Raw genomic sequence first — 22518 nt, 5'->3', positions numbered from 1 at the left:
TTCACACAAGAGGATGGATCCCTCATTTAGTCCGCATTCGAAGATGGCTGAGAATAACGAGGGTGACTGAGAATGGCTGAGAATCAACCAATCATGCGCTAGCAGCTCGTCTGCTACATTCTTGGCTTTTTTTATAGTGAACACCTTCCCTCCGTGCATCCGAACTGCTTATCCCTAGCTTGTTTACAAAACAGCCTTCGAAGCTATCTGCATGCTACACGTGCAGTCTCTGATTTAAAAGAGCACCTTTCTGAAAAGTAGCACTTATTTCGTAACACGAAGGATTTGCTCGTGGGTGTTTGACCACTGCCCGGGCACAGTTTCAAGTTTCCTGCCGCGAACAGCAAATGTTCAGCCTCCTTGCCTGCGTTTTGAATCGCTTTCCACGAATGTACATGGTCGCTCTGGCTTTGCTTCCCTGTGGCGCTTTAAAATCCAACATCACATGCCGGCTTACAGAAAAACTGTCCAGCGAACCGTCATCGTTCATGGGTACAGCACGCGAAAGTTAGCTCGTCACAGTTGCCGAGGTCCACTCTCGTCCACGGCGATGGAGCATCTTGGCGACAAAAGCATCACTTGTAGCGTCGTCGTGGTGTGCTGAGGGCACACTTGTCTCTTCAGCACCAATCTATCGCTTTCGTTTCTTAGACGTTGTCGGCGTTCGAGGACGCAAGTTGCGCTCCTTCCTCTTCCGAGAACAGGTTTTGTCAGGTACTTAAGAGCGTCATGAAATACTGTTGGTACAGCATCTTTGGTTAACTGGGGCGTCTCGCGTGGAATTTTCATTAACTCGCCTCGTACAACACTCTTGAAACTCCGTTCGATGAAGCGCGACTCGAAGTGTTTCTCGCACATGACTATGGCTTCATCCAATTCCTTGTCACCACGTTTTATTATGTTGCGGGCCAACTGCTGCAATCTGTCAAACTCTTTAGGTGCTCGAAAGGGCGAATACTTCGTTTTGCATGATATGTATCCGCTGCTGCAGTTCACAAAACAAGTCTCATCACACTTAATTCGCTCGTTGCCGTGGAGGCCTTCGTGTCCGTCGAGTTTGCATACATTTAGAGGACGCTTAAAATTATGCGAGATAACTGCTGATCGTCACAGTATTCACTAGAGATACGACGTTGAGTGCAATGCTTGGTCAGCCAAAGACGTTCAGTCGAATAGGACGAAATCAGTCCCCGCAGGAGCACACAAATACAATGCTAGACCATGCAAGACGCGGCGCGGCGCTGATTCCGCCAGCGCTCAGATGGATCGCGAGCGCCCCCTGGCACCCCCTGCGTATGGATGAACGGCGAGGACACAGTCTTGCACCGACACCACGTCGAGACGGCAGACTAGCCAGTATATTCTAGGAACCGTACCTTTAGTAAGCCAGAACTATGGAGCAGCCGTGGCTTCGAATCGGAACGTTGATGATGGATGACGATTTAATGGCATTCCCTTTGAAACGGGGTGGTGACAAATAGTCACCTAGCCAGCTTGATTTAATCAGATATACTATACACGTTTTTTATCTAGCATTTTTGTATACCTCTCATTAATCTATTTATTCTTTTTTTCCAAAATCTACCTTGTACCACAGCCTATGATTTTAAAAGATCAGGTCGTATGAATCTCTTCCCTGCTTTTTTTCCCACAAATACTCTAATCGTCTCTTGCTTATATCTACGGCTGATCGGTTCATGTTTCCTTTCACTTTATAAACCCAAGCGCTCTGGAAGTTGTAGGGTACCTACGGTTCTCGCTGGGTGAATCCTTTCGCATTCCATTAGCATGTGCTGAGTGGTCTCTGGATCTTTACTGCAGCATACACATTCCTCATCCAGTTCCGAATATTTGCTCCGGTATGTTTTGGTCCTTATGAAACCGGCTCGAGCCTCAAATAGCAAGGCACTGCCCTTTGTGTTATCGTACAGATTTTTCCTTTTAATTTCTTTCTTCTCATTCTTGTAAATTTCCATGGTCATTTTTCTTTCCATTATTTGCATCCAATTTTCACGGTCTCTATTTCTCCTACTTTCTTTCTGACGACTCGTGGTTGTCTATTTACAGTTTCGATTATCCTGTACTTGGTTGCCAACTTCCTTGACCTCTTCTTCCATTGTGCGTCCACGTTTTTCAAGTACAGATACTTGTGCACTTTAGCCGATCATTTATTTTCGTCCATGTTACTGGGTCTTTCTTCAAAACTAATTTTGCTATGTGCTTCTCTGACTTTAGAAGAGGCCCAAACCATGTCACCCTGCACTGCCTCATTTATGGTTTTACCCTGGTCTGCCAAAGCCAACCGGCCTACTGATCTTTGGTTAACTTCCAAACCCGACAAGGTATCCGATTTTAAGCATAGAATGGCATTTGCGAACGTTAGCGCTGCCACCATTAATCCTTTCCTGATTCCACGCACCACCTCATACTTATTGTGGTCCCACAGTGCTCTGTGTTTCATTATTGCTGCATTCTGCTTCCCCTTTATTTTAAGGTTATCTTGTTGGTTGCTTGAGTAACTCTTTCCTTCGTTTATGTACGCGCCGAGGTACTTATATTGCTTGACTATGGGTATGACTTGTTGTTGAATTGACACCACGTAATTACTCGTCTCTTCATGAAAATAATGATTTTTGAGTTCTCTGTGCTAAACTTAAGGCCTATTTTTGTCGCTGCATTGCCACAGATATTCGCAAGTGTTTGTAAATATTTTTTTTATTGTCCGCTAGTAGCACTATGTCGTTTGCGTACATTAGTCCAGGGACCTTCTGTTGCACCGTTTTTGATTACGCATGTAGGATAAATAAAACACTAATTCGCTGTTTTCTAGATGTTTTTTCCTTAACGTAAAGCATGAACAACAATGTAGACAGAGGACATCCTTGCTTCAATCCTTGGTGAATTCCTACAATTTCATTACCTTTTTCACCTTCCCATGCAACTTATACTCGGTTGTCTCTATATATCTCCCTCAGCAGCTCCACGAAATCGCCATCTATGCCTTCGTGCCTAAGAATATCCCATAACAATTCCCTGTCTACGTTGTCATAAGCTCCTTTAATATCTAGAAATGCTATCGATAAAAGTCTTTTCTGAGCTACTCAGATCTCTATGCACTGAGTTAGTGCAAACATATTATCCTCTAAGCGGCTGCCTGGCCTGAACCCATTCTGTAGTTCCCCCAATGCATCGTTTTTCTCCATCCACTTCGACAGTTCTAATTTTGTGGCTTGCATTGCCATTCTGTATATCACCGAAGTTACTGTAACTGGCCTCTATGAGCTCACCTTATCCTTATCTTCTTTGCCTTTGTAGATGAAGTTCATCTTGCTTTCGCGCCATCCAACGGGAATTTTCTATGTTCTAATTACTTGGTCTATGGCATTAGTCAGCAGTGCCTTGCTCTTTGGACCGAGGTTTTGATTAGCTGTATTGGGATTTCATCGGGTTCTGCTGCCGCGTTATTAGGGGCCTTTTCTTCTGCCTTTTTCCAATAAAATCTTTCTATGCTAAATTTTGATCTGTCAGGTCTGTTTGTTGCTGCTTGATCCGTTGTTTGAACTACGCCTTTTCTCGTGCCGAAGTTATCCCTAATAACGTCTGTGATGTACCACAGCGCATTATCTCTTTCGTATATGTTACCTTCTTCATCCCTTATAGCCGTTTGCGAGTTTTGAGTTGGAACTCCGAGTGCCTTTAAATGGTTCGAGAATCTTTTTGGTGGGCCTTTCTCTTTTATGAATGCTATGCACCTAGCGTTCACTTGCGTATTTAATTTTCTTTTGCACGAGCTCAATTGCCACCCTTTTCTTTTCTCGGTATGTGTTCCATCTAAGGAGCACCTGTTCTTCGTGCCATCCCAACTTTTTGGCTTCTAGATGATCCCTAGACGCCTGCTTACGCTCTTCTGTAGCTAGCTTTATTTCCTTGTTCCTCCACTTATGTGGTTTCCTCTTTCCAATCGAACAATTGTTTTGCCGTGTCTGCCTTATTTCCTGCTGCATAACGTCTACCAGTTCCTTATATTCCCAGACTGACCTATTGAAAAATAATGTGAACGAGAATGTACGAAAAATAGTGTACGCGATTATTGCTCCGTAGACTGTGCGAGAAACTCGTTCAGTCTGCGAGAACTCGTTGAGTCTACGAGAACCTCGTACAGTCTACGCAGCAATCATCGCGTACATTTCTCGCACACACGTGTACGAGATCGCGTTCTTGTCACTGAACGAGATTCTCGTACATTATGAACGAGTTCGTTTCACGAGCTGAGTGCGTATAAGATGACGAGCTTGTACGACCTGCGAGAGTATGCACCCTGAAAAAGATACGCACCTCATATTCATATTTAGTATAATAATGCAAATACAATTCTTGTAAATACAAGTGTTCATGCATGAACACTTGTGCTGACCTTACTGCAGTGTTGTGTCGCTGTAATGTTTTTTTCAGAAATCTACAGTAAATAGTTATGTTGAGGTGAAAAAAAATGTCAGGTGAGGTAAGGGTTTGTAATTGTTAATAAACAAGTACACGTTACACAGGTTCTTCAGCACACCTATTCAAGCTTACAATAATAGTGAAGTCCTCCGATTTTAAGCAAGAGCACGTCACACATCTCGCAAGCGTTGTTTATTGGACCTTGTAATGATACTTCAATACACCTAGTCTGTTGACAGAAGACCACTGGAATGTGTTGCTTGAGTGAGAGCTTGCTGCACACCTGAAAAAGTAAACAAAAGCCAACAGTTTTTTTTCACACATGCAATAAAATAACACATAGGCAAAAGCAGTTTAGCTGACATTCACACAGGTAAGAATGCTTTAGCATTCAAAACATGCGATACTGAACAAAATTTATTAAAAATAAGTGGTTTCCTGCAATGCTTATGACTCCTAAGGAAACGTTCATTATAGTGCGGTAGAATAACCTGTCACATTAGCAGATCACTGAAACAAGTATTATTACAGTAAAAAAAGACATTATTTGAGTAATAATAATTACTAGTACTGAAGCAACATAAGTAACATGCATAAAATCTACTTTTAGAGAGCAGCATCAACAGGTCGAGCTAATTAAATTACTTGGAAACTGCTATTCTGCCAGCAAAACTAAAACTCGTGGTGGCGTAGTGGCTTTGGCATTGCACTGCTAAGCCGAATGGTGCAGGATAAAATCCCATGCACAACGGCCACATTTTGATGGCAGCAAAGTGCAACAACACCCCCATAAGGTGCATTGGGCACATACTCCCGGTGTTCAAATTTAATCCAGAGTTCCGCCACTACAGTGTCCCCCATAATCATATTGTGCAGAAGGACGTGGTGTTAGGGAAGTTGCTGTTTGCTGAACGACATATTATAGCGAAAAGGCACAAATACACAGAAGATACACAGACACACGTCACAGGCGCTACTAGCAACTTTATTTTAAGCACAGCGATATAGAGTATATGTACTCCTGACAACGCGCAGGTACACCATCCACTTCGGGCAGAGCACAGAGGGCGATTATCAGGGCTAAGACGATCATTTTGAAGATCTATAGAAAGCAAGTTCCACATCATGAAAACAACATAGGTCAACTTTCACAAGCACTACTTTTTTTCTTTTATGTAAAATGCTTCCAACAGCTCACGTGCAGTTTTATCTTTAGTTCTGCCCAGGATCTTCCCATCATGAAATCTCGCACGACAAGGACAGGCTTTACAGTTTGCTGAAAGAATCGCATTCAAGTCTTTCGTCGTGTTGTTAGCATGCTCCATGATTCAATCATTGATGCAGCGGCCAGTTTGTCCTACATAGGACTTTCCACAAGACAGCGGGATTTCATAAACCCCTCTGGTAGCACATTGCCAGTAAGGTGTGACGTGTTGTACTTGGCAGCCTACCTTAGATCTGCCCATTATGCGGGGACACAGTTGGGCCAGCATATTGGGAAAAGAGAACACTAGAAAAGCGGGAACACTGGTGAATGAGGCCAGAGCTGGTGAGCCGAGTGGCCCAAGACCGCAAGTTGTACCGTATGTGCATAAGTTGAGCCACAATTTAAAGAAAGTGGCGAACACGCATGGAGTGCCTCTATTGTTCTCTGTTCCCAATAGGCTGGCCCGAACGTGTCCCCGCATAATGGGCAGATCTAAGGTAAGCTGCTAAGTACAACATGTAACACCTTACGGGCAATGTGGTCCCGGTGTGGTTTATGAAATCCCACTGCCTTGTGTAAAGTCCTATGTAGGACAAACTGGCTGCTGCATCAATGATTGAATGCGGGAGCATGCTAAAAACATGACGACAGACTTGAATGCGCATCTATCAGCAAAAAAAGCCTGCCCTTGTCGTGCGAGATTTTATGACGTGAAGATCCTAGGCAGAAGTAAAGATAAAATTGCATGTAAGGTACTCAAAGCGTTTTACATAGAAAAGTAGTGCTTGTGTAAGTCAGACCTCTGTTGTTTTGTACGACGTGGAACTTGCTTTCTTTAGATCTTCAAAATGATTGTGTTAGCACGGATAATCGCCCTCTGTTGTCTTCCCGAAGTGGCTAGTGCGCTTGTGCATTCGGAAGAGTATATTGCCACGAGGTCTCGAGCTGCGGCGAGCGCGAGCCAGTATTCAGGCAAGGAGAGAAGAAGAAGAGGTTTTTCGTTTTTGGGGTCAGCCATCTTCCTGGCTAGTACTCGTCTCTGCCGGTGCAGGACTTCTTGCTCTGAAGGCCTTCTGTTGCACGTGACAAACTGGTGGAGGTGCTGGGTAGTCCCAGCAAATGTCCTACACGCCTCCTGGTAGCCCTGTGCCTACAGTGACAACACCTGTTCACCGGGCCAGCCGAAGAGTCCGAGGATTGCCCCCTGAGCTTGGACCTCTTCCCGAGACTACGTCAGCTACGCACCAAAGCGGTATGGAAGGCACTACTAGTGCTGCTCACTATACGCTACAGAAAGTGCCAAAAGTCTTCCATGGCTCCATCCTTGAGGATGTCGAAGACTGGTTGGCTCAGTTCGAACGCGTCGCTGATTTCAATGGGTGGACCGATGCGAACAAGCTGAAGAATGTATACTTTAGCCTGGAGGATGGCGCTCGCACCTGGTACGAGAACCGCGAACCCTTCTCGTCGTGGAGCGACTTTTGTCGTCATCTGCGGGCAAGTTACGCCAATGCTGATCGCTGTGAACGCGCCGAGCGGGCCATTCAGTCGCGCATCCAAATGCCCAACGAAAGTGTGATGATGTACGTTGAGGACATGACGCGCCTCTTTCGTCGAGCTGACCCGGACATGGCAGAAGATAGGAAGCTCCGGCACTTAATGCGAGGGGTTAAGGAGCAGCTTTTCGCTGGCCTTGTTCGGAGTCCCCCGACGACTGTGGCCGAGTTCTTAACGGAAGCCACGACAATGGAAAAAGTGCTTCAGCAGCGGTCAGCAGTGTACGACCGGCAAATCAGCGTCGCGTCATCGATGGATCAGATCGGAGCTGCCGGAGGTAGCATCAACATCGACTCCCTCTGCGACCTCATCCGATCAGTGGTACGCGACGAGCTGCAGAGAATACACTGCCCACCTCAACCTGCTGCGGGATCCATATCCAGCCTCATCAGGAACGAGGTGCAGCATGCTCTGCAAGTCCCGCTTGCCAGGGAGGTCACACCACCTGTGCCGACGGAGCTTCGGCGCGCATCATACGCGGAAGCTGCGAGCCGGTATATTCCTGCTTCTCCGCGCTTAGTCCGCCCCACACCTCACGATACACTTCCATCAGTGCAACCGATCCAGCACTTGGAGAACCGCCAACCACTTCAAAGAAAATCGGATGTCTGGCGCACACCGGACAGGCGACCGCTGTGCTATCACTGTGGCGAAGCCGGACATGTGTACCGTGAATGCCCATATCGCCACCTTGGACTTCAGGGTTTTGCCGTCGACTCTCCAAGGCCAAGATTCGGCGAAAGACCAAGAGCCATTGAGGAATACCTGTCTCAACAGCGCATGCCACTGCCCTTGCGACGGCAGTCACGGTCACCGTCGCCGAGACGATTTTCCCCAAATTCCCGGAGCTCCCCAGTGGCGGCGCAGGGGCGTTCGCCAAGCCCTAGACGGGAAAACTAAAGACAGCGACCTTCGGGGGCGAGGCCGCTGATAATCGACGCGAGCAAGGCCTCCCAGCGACGCGACCAGGTACCGGCAGTGATTCGACAACAACTGAACTCGGAAGCCGACTGTCTTTGGATATACCTGTGGTGCTCGACGGTCACCATGAAGTCAGTGCGTTATTGGACACGGGGCTGATTACTCGATCGTGAGCCGAAAACTAGCGACACACCTGAAGAAAGTAGTTACGCCTTGGTACGGAACACAAATTCGTACTGCCGGCGGACATGTAGTCACCCCACTTGGTATATGCACACTCCGAGTTGGCATTCGTGGACGTACGTTTCTCTCCAGTTGCCTTGTACTTCGCGAATGTTCCCGAGACATCATCCTGGGAATCGACTTTCTACGGGAATATGGCGCTATTATCGACCTGCGGGAGCGCACCGTGACCTTCTCGACAGAGAGAGCAGCAGACAAAACCGACGACAGCCATCTCACCACGTTTCGCGTTTATGCCGACAACGTCGCGTTACCCCCCCGTTCGAGTGTCCTCGTTGATGTCGTGTGTGACAAGTTACGTGATGGTGAGGCAGTCGCTGAAGGCAACATGTCGCTCTTGCTCACACTAGGTCTCTGCGCCGCTCGCAGCCTCGTCACGCTTCGTGACGGACGTTCTACGCTGCTTGTGACGAATTTTAGTAATGAGCACCGTCACCTTTTTCGTCGCACTGCCATCGCTCTCGCCTATCCCATAACAGAGACTGCTGAATGTTTTACGTCTGCATCACTGGACAATGCTCTCCAATCGACACCGGGGGCTGCGACGGCATCACTAAGCAAAGTAGACATTAATTCGACTCTACCGGAAGAACAACAAATAGCGCTGCATGAATTGCTGCTTCAATTCCAAGAATGTTTCGCCTCGTCCTCTAAGGTGCGTCAGACGCCCATCACGAAACACCGAATCATTACATATACCGACGTGTCGCCCATAAAACAACAGCCTTACCGAGTTTCGGCCAAAGAACGGGACGCGATACATACGCAAGTCGAAGAGATGCTTCAGGACGATGTTATACAGCCTTCCAAAAGTCCCTGGTCATCGCCGGTCGTCCTCGTGAAGAAGAAGGACGGAACACTACGTTTCTGCGTTGACTACAGGCGGCTAAACAGCGTGACTAAAAAAGACGTCTATCCACTGCCCCGCATCGATGATTCACTCGACAGACTGCGACGCGCCAAGTATTTTTCATCTATAGACTTGAAAAGCGGATACTGGCAGATTGAAGTTGATGAACGAGATCGCGAGAAAACGGCCTTTGTTACGCCGGATGGCCTGTATGAATTCAAAGTGCTCCCTTTCGGCTTGTGTTCTGCACCTGCGACATTCCAGAGAATGATGGACACTGTTCTCACTGGTTTGAAGTGGCATACTTGCCTCGTTTATCTTGATGACGTCGTCGTATTTTCGGCGACCTTTGAGGAACACCTGAATCGTCTGATGACTGTGCTGGACGCCCTCCGCGCCGCTAACCTCACGCTGAAGCCAGAGAAATGCCACTTCGGTTACAAAGAACTTAAGTTTCTCGGCCATGTTGTGAGCGCGGATGGCGTTCGGCCTGACCCTGACAAGACCACCGCCGTAGCCTCCTTTCCTGTTCCCCGTGACAAGAAAGCAGTCCGTCGCTTTCTGGGGCTCTGCGCATACTATCGCGGCTTCATCGCCAATTTTTCTAGGATTGCCGAACCTCTGACTCGCCTCACACGAGAAGATGTACCATTTGTCTGGAATGAAGAGCAGGACGCGGTTTTCACCGAGCTGCGGGAGCGTTTGCAGACACCACCAGTTCTTGCTCACTTTGACGAGGACGCTGATACTGAAGTCCATACCGACGCCAGCAACGTGGGTCTTGGCGCCATCCTGGTCCAACACCAAGAGGGCACAGAGCGCGTGATAGCTTACGCCAGCCGTACTCTTTCACGCGCAGAAGCAAACTATTCCACCTCAGAAAAAGAGTGCCTTGCAGTGGTATGGGCGACCATGAAGTTTCGGCCTTACCTCTACGGTCGCCCCTTCAAAGTAGTGACCGACCACCATTCATTGTGCTGGTTGACCAATATACGAGACCCCGCTGGGCGACTCGCACGATGGAGCCTTCGTCTGCAAGAATTCGATCTGACCATCGTATACAGATCAGGCCGCAAGCACGAAGATGCGGATTCGTTGTCGCGTGCACCCACCGATGTTTGTGATCCGGCCGCTGAGGATGACAGTGGATTCCTTGGGGCCCTCACCGCAACGGACTTGATTGCACGACAGCGCGAGGATGCCGAAATCCGCGCAATCATCGAGAACCTCGAAGGACGCAACTCTCCCATACCTCGACGCCTTTCTCGCAGACTCTCGTCCTTCTACCTTCGAAGAGGTGTCCTGTATAAGAAAAACTCGAACAGCAACGGCAAACCCTACCTTCTCGTCATACCTGCTGACATGCGCGACGACATTCTTCTTGCCTGCCATGACGAGCCCACATCTGGTCACTTAGGCTCCTCCCGAACTCTCGCCAGAGTTCAACAGGCGTACTACTGGCCCAAACTATCTACATCTGTAAAGCGCTACGTCAAGAGTTGTCGGGAATGTCAACGCCGCAAATCCCCGCCACTGAAGCCCGCGGGGCTGCTGCAACCGATCGCACCACCCAGGGCACCATTCGATCAAATAGGCATGGATTTACTCGGGCCTTTTCCACTATCATCAGCCGGCAACAAGTGGATCGTAGTCGCCACAGATTACTTAACCAGATACGCCGAGACAAGGGCTCTACCACGCGCTACGGCTGCCGATGTCGCCCAGTTCTTTATAGACCAGATCGTTCTTCGACATGGAGCCCCGTCTTACGTGATCACTGACAGAGGCACAGCTTTCACGGCCCAGCTTATTGACGACGTATTCAAGCTAAGCTACACGAGCCATCGCAAGACCACTGCATATCATCCGCAGACCAACGGGTTGACGGAACGATTGAACAAAACCATCACCGACATGTTATCCATGTACGCCGATGTACAACACAAGACGTGGGATCAGGTTCTACCGTACGTAACATTTGCGTACAACTCTGCCATCCAGGAGACGACGCGATTCACGCCGTTTCGTCTTGTCTATGGACGTGAGGTTCAGACCATGCCGGATGCGATGCTTTCACACGATTATGACGCGCTGCTCACCCCTGACGCTGAGCAATTTACGCAGTACGCCGAAGAAGCTCGCCAATTGGCACGCCTACACATCACGCAACAGCAGAGTGTAGATGCACGTCGCTACAATCTTCGCCATCGCCAAGTGGAATACCACCCGGGCGATCAAGTTTGGGTGTGGACGCCGGTGCGCCGCCAGGGGTTGTCAGAGAAACTGCTCAGTCGCTACTTTGGACCCTACAAAGTGCTGCGTCGCGTTAGTGACGTGAACTACGAGGTTCTCCCGGATAGTGCCATGTCACCCCAGCGTCGAAGGCAGCACTCGGAGATTGTGCACGTTGTACGACTCAAACCTTATTTCGCGCGATAGTGCGACAGCGTCTCAACTTTATGATGTACTTTATTTTTCTCTCCCTCACCCCCCACTTGTGCTTACTTTATGTTCCTTCCCTTTTTTTTCTTTCCCTCTACCTACGTCGACCAGCGCTAGCATCGGGACGATGCCCGTTTTTTTCACAGGGGGAAAATGCCACGAGGTCTCGAGCTGCGGCGAGCGCGAGCCAGTATTCAGGCAAGGAGAGAAGAAGAAGAGGTTTTTCGTTTTTGGGGTCAGCCATCTTCCTGGCTAGTACTCGTCTCTGCCGGTGCAGGACTTCTTGCTCTGAAGGCCTTCTGTTGCACGTGACAATATATACAGTATCCTGTTGTGTTTCGAATTAAGTTATTAGCAGCACCTGTGACATGTTTTCGTATATCATCTGTGTATTTGTGCCTTTGCCCTACAATATGTCGTTCAGCAATCATATTGAGGTTTTGACAAATAAAACCCCAAAATTTTATTTAAAGCAAATAGCATTGCATAAGGCCAAATGCTTATATAGAATCATCTGACAGCAGCTACGTTTAACAAAATTTAATACTTTCTAAAACAAGAAACATTAAGATGGTTTGAGCAAAAATCTACTTAGGCCAAAATTATTGTCGTTAATTTTATATGGCCCATTCCGCCTTACTTTCTTTTTAACCAAAATTATATATGCAGTGCAGGTGCTCCCCACACCTAAAGAAATTGTCATCGTTCCTTAAAGTGCATGGTTTTGTTTCAAATGACAGCACAAGTATGCTTTGCGATTGTTAGCCAATGAAATGATTGTCAAACTTCTTGAAATCACGGTCTCCTGGACAGGATAACTAGTCACATTGGACACCCTTTCATCAGTTTTTGTCCACAAAATCAAGCAAGTAAAGACATTACCCTGAGTCTGCAACTGTTAATGCGTTCTGTTTGGTAATGATAATTTTATGGTCATTGACCCAAGCCAAGCCAAAAAAGCTCCCTTTCTGGAGCCGAGACAGGTTCCTGAATTACACCATGGAAGGTAAGCTCGTGGGCCCTTCTCCTGCTTCAGAAAGCTTACTGCTGGCACGTTACACGATGCAGCTTACTTTCGTCAGTGTTGGGTGAAGTGCCAGTGTTGAAGTTGTCTTTTGCGCAGAATGGCAGTTTCAGGTTTACTGGGCTTGTAGGAAGACAAGCTCAAGATAACTTCCTGGTTTGAACAGGCTGTTTTGGTTATAATACATCAAGCTTTCTTGTGACTGCCCGCACAGGTGGTCCGTTAGTCTCGCTGTGAAGTTGACATTCAGCTGTACGTCCCAGAAGACCCGAAGAATGGCCTGCTCTAGTTCACACGCTCTTGATTTTCTGTCAGCACTCTTGAACTCTTGCTGCCAGTAATTTCTTCCCAGCTGGCCGAATTATCTCGAGGCCCCACGCTGACACTACCGATGCTTTCAAGTGTAGACTTTTCAAGATAAGGTTCTTTGCAGGAAAGGTGGCACTTACAGATTTCTATTCTGGACGCGAGTGAGACGAACCAGTAAGTCTTGGTAACAATGTTTTGTACATAAATTTTGTAGCAGGTATTATCAAGGGTTCGACGAAAATTCATTTAGCCAGCTAACGACTATGAAGTTGTGGTGAATGACCAAGTGCTTATCATCGTGTTAGTGACGATACAATTTTTCGTAAAACGTTTAACTCCAACAGGACTACACACAAGATGTAACCAAGACTTGCCGGTTCATTTCACTCAGGTCTTGAATAGCCACCTGTAGTGCCACCTTTTTTAAACCACACTTGCAAAGCCAGGAGTCTTATCCTGAAAAGTCTTCAATTGAAGACATCAGTAGTGTCAGTGTGGGGCCTCAGGATAATTCAGCAAGCCGAGAAGAAATTGCTAACAGTACAAGTAAAAGTATGCCAACAGAAAATGAAGGGCTTGGAAGCCGATGTATTCTTCGCAAAGTGTCAACTACAGGGTCATTGTTCACGAGTTCCCGGATGCGTAACTCCATGCCAACTTCATGCCGACGCTAAGGAAACACCAGGGCCGGCAGTTGCAAGAAAAGAAATTCAGTGCTCTAAGAAAAATGCGGCCACTCAAACCATGAAAGTAATGTTTAACTTGTCTTCTTACAACTACACTGAACCTAAACATGCTGTTTTGGGCAAGGGAACAAACATCAACACTGGTGCCTTGCCTGACTCTGAGAGTCATCTGCGCCGTGAATGGTGCCGTCAGTGCACTTCCTTCCGAAGATGAGGCCCACACCCTGTACTGTCAGTGTGCTGTACAAATTTCAGAAGCACATCCCACAAGCTTGTCTGCCTAGCAAAGAAGCTGTGTGGGGCTCCAAAACCCATAGAACCAACGAACACAAACCCAAACCTCGTCCTTTCACTCTCGCTTTATATTGCTGTGCAAGCAGTAAAATTGGATGGTGTTAGTAGTGTTCTGTCCTGTCACCTCCTTGCCTTTCCTGTGAATTTTATGCTAAATAAGGCTTTTTCTTGGTGAAAGAGTGCTAGTTTAAGGCATAAACCAGCTCCATGGTAGTTTGCAATTAAGGAATGTAAACATTTGCTGAAAATAGGTCTACGAAGAATATTTCAAAAAGAGCACTTTAAAAAAAACACACGTGTATCTATCACCAAGGCCAACCCTTGTGTCTTCCATCTCAACATATTTCTCAAAACTCAAGCTCAAAACTGATGTCCAGGTGCAAGCTCTCCATATCATATTACCTTGTCAATGATGAAGCAAAGCACGCTGGTGCCTGGATGTTGTGGGACCAACTCAGGCGTGGAGATCAGCACTGATCAGCAACACAGCACAGTCTGCTTACACTTTCTCTGCAGGCCCAGCCATACCTGCATTAATACAAGTGGGCTTAGTGTCACGTGAGTATAATATAAAAAGTGACATTGTGAACAAATCAATCCTTGTTCGGTATACATATGAAAAAATGTAGAAATTCTCCATATAGCAAGCTTCACTTTGAGTAACAAATCCTGCACTATAAGAAAAATATGATGCATGAGCCATCTATGCAAGAAAATTAATTGAAGATCCCTTTTTTTGCCTCCCTCCTCCTCCTTGTGTATAGGTGGCAGTCAGGTTAACTAAAGTAGGCCAGACAGCCACATATTGTAAGCAAAGGTGGTCACTTGGTGGGCCAATTATGATACCATAGCACGACATGCATTCTGCAGGCACTGCAATGTTAAAGCACCCATAAGCCTAGCAGCATTACCCAATAGGGCTAACCAATAAATATCCCCAGCAGCATAACTCAGCATGTCTACCAGGAGGCTTTCATTACACTTTGACAACTATCCTCCTACGGCTTGAGCCCAATTTTTGTCAACAGAAGACAAGCTTTAAGCATCTGCACAAGGGCACTTTAAACAGTACCACAATAGCTTCCTACCTAATCCCACCTTTAAAATGACATTGGTAAGTTCAGTACCATGTGTAGAACCAATCAAATTGTTCTGCAATCAAGTAAGCATCCCCTTTTCATACACGCAAATATCAGCAACACTACTACTGCCATATGGGCATTTTGTAGACAAAAACACCAAGCGCAAGAGCTGAAGCTTGGGCAAGTTGGTAACAGTTCATTTTGATGGTGTTCATGGCACACACATGCCAAAAGAATAAGCGACAGGCAGACAGTGAAAAATAACTGTCTTCTTTCACACTCTGTGTGTGGCTTAGTGCCTTATAATGTGTGAGCTGTGAATGCCACCATCTGCCTGTCCCTTTTATCCTTAGAAAGTGTGCACTGTGAATAGCATGGAAAGGAACATAAGAGACCAGATAATGATGCAACACGTCTTTAAGCAACTTAATTTTCAACCAATATCCTAAGCCTGCCGAGCTTAAAAAACTCACTGAAGTTGCTGTGTAAGACAACAGCTTGCTTTTACAAAAAATAGAGTTAGACTTATTCTATTATTTTTGCAAACTGGTGCTTCAGTACTGTGAAAAGGTGGTATTATTGAAAACCAGCTTAATTTTTGTGTAATAAAAAAGCCTAGTAAGCTACAGAGATCAGGCTTGATATAAATCTGCCAGTGAACACGATAAATCAATATTTCCATGACTGTTGAGGTAAAAAGAATCGTTGACAAATTCCCAACACACTATGCATGTTTTGGAGAAGACAGTGCTTTTCTACTGCAAGCATTTAACGGAGCCCCAGTGAATACAGTATGATATAACTTATTGCAGGACATTTCAAACAGATCCTCTTTATGGCTTCTTAGGGACTTGGGTAATGAAGAGTAAGTGCAGTGACATCTCTGAGCACCTCAAAGACAATAGTGGTGATTACATGGCAACACAACTGCTGACATGCAAGATAACTTTCGGGCAGTGTTGTCTCATGCCACATCAATCAGACAAAACTTTAAAGGGACACTTAAGGGAAAAATAATTATTTGAGATGCATTATTGAATTACTCTTCCGCAAACCCAGAAAGACTGCAGTTATCCAAAAGTAGAGGCTTGATAAGCTAGAAAATACACAAGAACGATATACAGGTGGTGAAACCACAATAAAGTTCCCACACCTGCTGGCTGTCTGCTAAAGCCTAGTTAATTTGTTTTTGGCAAAAATTGACTATATTTCATTCTAAAAGAGGTAAGAACTGAACCTAGCAATTTTGGAGCAAGTGTACTGAACCGCAACAGCCAAAATATACGGAAATCCTCTGGAATGCATGATGTCCTCCAACGTACGATGTTTCGCCACAAAATTTGGCAAGAAATGCCACTTTAACCTTCATTTTCTTTTTGCAATAAATAACCTCTCATCACAAAACTAAGAGAAAAAAAAAGAATACATGATGCGTCTAAACTGTCTCCAAACAAAAAAATGTGTCCGGAGTCATTTTGTACACATTCAAACCACTTATTTTTGGCCTTGCTTAAAGTGCCTATGTATGTCATGCAACATGAAACTGAAAAACAGGATTCACTGTAAAGGGAGAAATGAATGGGGCTCGCCTAGCGTGACGTATCTGCACAGGCTTAAGAGAAGTGTGACTCCATGGTCTAAATGAAAAAAATAAAAATAAAATCACACTTTGGGCGGGTGTCAGGTTATAGTACTACTCAAAATCTTGACAAGTGCTTATTCAGTCTGTACTTATCCCAAAAGCTTGGTAATGACATACGCCCATTTTGCACTAATGGTGTCTGCGTCAAAGGGGCTAAGGCTAAATGTTAGGTAGCCACACATATTTTAACAGTGAAATTCAAGTGCATTATGACTTTTGTCTGCCACTTTTAATAACATGTAACGGTCGATATAGCACATTATGATCTAATTATTGTAGGTCAGCATGGCCTGAGCACGGCGTGCCTAAACACTTTTGTTAGGTGAGAAAGTATTGTTTCTGGTACTCTTTCGGGAAGCAGCCTATGTCTTATTCAGAACAAAAACCTTGTTTCCCTGAGAATGTCAGACAATCGCATATTTCAAATTGACCATTTGAAATGCACACAAAGTACAGCATGGTTTTGAGGGTCCCACTAACTATTGAAACGCACATCATCCAAGTTCAGCAGTCCACATCATAACTAAGCTTGTAGAAGTGCATATTAGCAAGTTGACAGAATAATAAGGAGAAGGTGAGCGAGATGGTCCCAACTATAGGAGAAGCAATAGCAGAGTTCAAGCTCCCTCCCATGTCAAATGCGGAAGGGCAAAGCATACCCAGATTTCGGTTACACTCTCACCTGCGACCACTGCACCAGGCTGACTGACATGCGTAACCAGCAGTTTGTGATACCACATTATCAAACCTGCAATTTATGGGACATCAGAGATCAGCTTCAAGCTTGAAGCTCTAGGGATGTATTATGAACTGACTACATTTAAATGTTATGCTTCATGGTTTGTTGCAAGCTTCAGGAATTTACTTTTTCATTTATAAACATACCTCATAGGCTCCAGCTGGAGTACTGCATAAGGTGGTAGGTAGAACATTGTGAGCCAAATAAAGAACATACAATAAAACAAGTAAAAAAAAAGAAATAAATACTCTTTCACACTGCGGTTTCTTATCTGGCAGCTAGCTTATAAAAGTGAACAGAAACGTGTTCATGCTGGTAGTGCTTTAGAAGAATAAATAATAAGAGGTTAAACAGAAAATTCAAACACTTTCAAGCCACCTTTCGTGGTTTTTTCTTTCAACATCCCTTTAGGAATGGGAATCAATGAACAGCCGCCCCCCCCCCCAAAAAAAAAGAGAAAGAAAAGTGTAATACATGATTTTTGACTACTTAGAGAAATAAATCTAGGAACACAGAATCTGTGCAGGCATGTATGTAAGGAATTAAGTGCAGTAATATATGCAATAACTTGCAATGCCCTTCTGCTTTCGTCGGGCAACTCATAACAAGACATAAAAGGATATGTGTGCCTCAAAACACAGTTCCTAATAAAATACGTCACTATACAGTCAGTAAGTAGCATATCATGCATATCTACTCAAGCCCCCAATTATACTTGACTCAGAGGAGGCTACTTAGGTATATTGATTAAACTGAAGGTAGGCGATATTTTAAAATATACAGTTCAAGTAGTACTCGAATATTATGTCGACACTGGAAGTTATGAATATGGCATCTAAAGCAAAAGTGTTGTACGTTATGCCAAACCTGCCAGCCTGTGAACTTTGTTTTGCAAAAATCCTAGACACAATGCTGTGTTGGAAAGTCAGCATGTATTTTCTTAAAGTTTTCTCTCAGCGCCTACATTGTTCAATAGAGACACATTATTAACCATTAACTTGGAACAGCAGAAACTGACAACATTGTTTTTAGACCAGTGTGCTTTTTTCAGTGGTTTTGCTGTTGCCAATTTAGCCGGCTTTACGAACTTATCTCAATAAGCTCGTCTAATACGGGTGTCATACAGTGCACTTTCCATTGCGATCAAGCCCAATCCGGATCGAATTTCTCACTTGTGATTGGCTCTTTTGTGCAAGCTGCGCGAGGGAGCCAATTGCAGTAGCTAATTTTGATCTGAATCGGGCTTGGTAGGAAGTGCCCCTTCGGTATACTCGTTAGGGATTTTGCATTGCTAATAAAGCAGCACAAGTGCCATCACAATTTATTGTTTTAGATGCAATTTTGCAATCTCATACCACCCCATTTTTCAAGATTCTTACAACATATTCCCAATAGAATTTCATTCTCATAACTCAATGCAACAATAGTAAAATTGTAGAACGAGTCCAAATTCGTAAATCTCACCAAAAGATTCAGGACCGATGGCACGTACGAATTATACCAACAGAACCTAGAACTCATAAGTGGCAGTGACTGTTTTGTACACACCTTGTCAAAGCATGCAGATCAGATTCCTTGTCGGGCTGCTCAGACTGCATTTTGCCACAGGCTCCCATGTGGTGCAGAGATGCCTCCGTCTCACGAAATCGTGACATCCCTAAACAATAAGAAATGTTCACTCTATTGCAATCACTGCTGAAACTGCAAACTTGCGATTTAACAACACCGCGTTAAATTGTGAAAAGACCTCAGCCAGCTACATGGTTGTGCAAATATCTCATTCTGACATCACGGGCAGTTATTTAACCTCTCAAATGGACGAAGACATACAGAACACTCAACACAAGAAACACAGGTTGTCTTGACAATATATAAGCAGAAAAATTTGCATACAATTAAAATGTGCTCATGAGTCATACAGAGCAATCCGGTGCCGTCTCGCGCAGATGTTAGCTGTGAAGACACGTCAACGTATTTCTAGAAATATATATACCATTTCTTGCTGAGAAATTACGTGCAGAAGCAGTGACATTCGCGGCATCAATTTTTGTGCCCGTTCAGACTAAACGATACTCGGCGCTAGTGTATTTCATAACAGAAAGCAAAGAAACAATATATGAAGCTCTTCGCAACATCCTATACTTGTTTGAGGGCAATTTTCATAAAACGTTTTGCTAAATGTGTACTACGGCATTAATAACAAACATTAGAAAATCACTTTTATAATTTTTGTCGCTGTACTAATCATCTTGTGCTCCGCCTAACAAGGCACACTACACGAACTATAAAATTGCGCCAAGCGCCGGACTTACCTTTCGAGGCATACTCGGCAAACGCTCCTTCGTGTCAGGTCCGGCGGCATCGACTGCACGAACTGTCCTTCCGGCATAAACACTGTTAAATTGCGGATGAACGTAATAGTACAATTTCCAACACATTCTTCCGTGCACTGTGAACCGCTACGAGATCGGCGAGAGTACCAGAGGCTGCTAATGAGCCGGGAACAAAGAGCACGAATGGACCGAACTACAATGACCAACAACGCCGCACCGCACGAAAGATACAGCTAACTAGCAGCGTTGCACAGGCCCAGGGGCTTAGCGATCGCTGATGCGTACAAAAAAGAGCACATTTTCTCTCGGCAAAGCGTAAATATGATTAAACTACCACATCGACCGTCCGCAAGGGAAATATTCATGCTGCGCTCACATACCGACAGCCCAAGGTTCCTAGACTGGTAACATTTTGACAGCGGAACACGGGAAAATGATGTCATTTCGTCAAGATAGAGGCACCGGAAGCTTTGCAAGAGCCGGATAAACGTCATGGCGGCCATATTGTTTACATTGTCGTCTACCGTTTTGTCGTCTCAGGCAACGTTGGTCTCTGGCTCCTTGGCACCACTGTATCGGCACGGTGCTCCATGGTAATCGTGATCGCATGGATGGTGGCGGCTGGTATTCACATGTTATGCAAGTGATGCGGCGTGTTTCAACAACGTTTCTTTCAACATCGAGGACAGCAACCTGCGGAGCAGCCGTATCAACCAGTCATGGCCGTTAAATCGCAGCATACCGTGGTTTGGTTTGTGAATGTTTCTGAATTCAACAAGGTGTCCGTGTTTTAATGCGGCGTTATCGACGACGCATTTGGTGTCGAGTGGCGTCGTCGACGCACTTTGTTCTGGCTTGTGTGCCGTTTTGCGGATGTGTATAGTTCATGAAGAGTGCCGTCTGTGCATCGGACGCTGCTGCCACGCCGGCTCGATTTGCCAACGCGCGAGAACGTCCGCACTGTGTGTGTGTGTGTGTGTGTGTGTGTGTGTGTGTGTGTGTGTGTGTGTGTGTGTGTGTGTGTGTGTGTGTGCGTGCGTGCGTGCGTGCGTGCGTGCGTGTGTGTGTGTGTGTGTGTGTGTGTGTGTGTGTGTGTGTGTGTGTGTGTGTGTGTGTGTGTGTGTGTGTGTGTGTGTGTGTGTGTGTGTGTGTGTGTGTGTGTGTGTGTGTGTGTGTGTGTGCGTGCGTGCGTGCGTGCGTGCGTGCGTGCGTGCGTGCGTGCGTGCGTGCGTGCGTGCGTGCGTGCGTGCGTGCGTGCGTGCGTGCGTGCGTGCGTGCGTGCGTGCGTGCGTGCGTGCGTGCGTGCGTGCGTGCGTGCGCGCGCGCGTCTGATATGCGTCGTTATTGTGTCAGCGATTTGCAAAAGTGATCTTTAGTTTGTTTCCGGCGTGCGCGAACGCCAGGATATGCTGCATGTTCGTCATTTAACGACCCTGCTTGAATGTAGGGACATTGACATTTTGGTCGTTTTGAGGTCAGCTTTTAACGAATCGCAAAGCGTTGCCTTGCTCTGAACTATCACTGCACGAACTACTTAGTTATTTCTCCGTTAATTTCAAATTCACTTTTGCGTAGTATACACAGATAATGCTCCGTTGCTACGCTAAACTCGTATTTGCCGCTGTTGAACGGCAAATACGAGGTTTTTTTACTACGTCAAGCTCCCTCAGCATACAGTGCACAAGTGCATACAGTGTGAAAGACTTAGTGCAAATAATTTTTCAAGCAGCAATTGGGCAAAATGTGCTGATCGTATGACAGCATTAGTGATTGATGGTTATGTAATTTCGTTATTTTTTTCTGTCAAAGCGCGATAGATTTTGGCTTCTATTTTGGCTATTTATTCACCAATTTATTTACACTGAGTCTGTGGTTCTTTTTAGTTTTTACATGTGGGCATGCATGGCCAGTTTATGCCTGCAGGCACTAACAACCGCTTAAAATATGGGCAATAAATAGTGACTAGCAGATTTGATAGTCTTGTGGGGGCTGTGACATAATTACTAACGCGAACAAGACTAACGGAAAAAAAGTGGGATACGAGAGAGGGCTCTGTCCTGTCCCACCTTTTTTTCCGTTGTTTGCACTAGTCACAGCAGCTGCATCAACACACACTAACCCAACTTTCTTCGTGAATTACTCGTCTTGTGGGGGGGGGGGGGGGGGCACACTTAGCTGTTTGGAAAATGTGCAGCTTGAAATTTCTGCATTGCTACCGCTGACTGACAGCTCTGACGCAAGCAATATGATTACGCTGTGACAAAGCGCATGCATCTTCTGTTACTGATCAAACTGCATGCAATAAAATCATTTGCCAACTCGTCCGTGTTGGATGTGTTTTCAGTGAGCTATAATCACGTTGCCAGCTTCTTTTATTCTGCATAAAAACAAACCTATAGCATTTTTTTCCGAAACTCTGAAGGTACTCAACCCTATATTGCATTAAAAGCTTCGGGTGATCCACTCTGAAGAAGGGACGTACTCTCAGACAACAGCTTTTGGTGAAGCACAATTTACCCGCCTCAAGCTCTCTGCACAAGGACACGCCCTGCTTAGTGAGTTGGGCTACGATATACCTCCACCATCCGCATTCGAAGCAACCCGGCCCCCATGGGCGACGCTCGACCAGATCGCCGTCGAACCTGTACAACGACACATGGACCCAGACAGACAGCCAGGACGACGACAAGCACGAGCCCAACATCTCCACGAAAACACAGAAGAGTGGATCTTGTACACGGACGCATCT

The sequence above is a fragment of the Dermacentor silvarum genome, chromosome 2 (genome assembly GCF_013339745.2).
Source record: "Dermacentor silvarum isolate Dsil-2018 chromosome 2, BIME_Dsil_1.4, whole genome shotgun sequence".
Taxonomy (NCBI): Eukaryota; Metazoa; Arthropoda; class Arachnida; order Ixodida; family Ixodidae; genus Dermacentor; species Dermacentor silvarum.
This window is presented reverse-complemented; position numbering follows the sequence as displayed.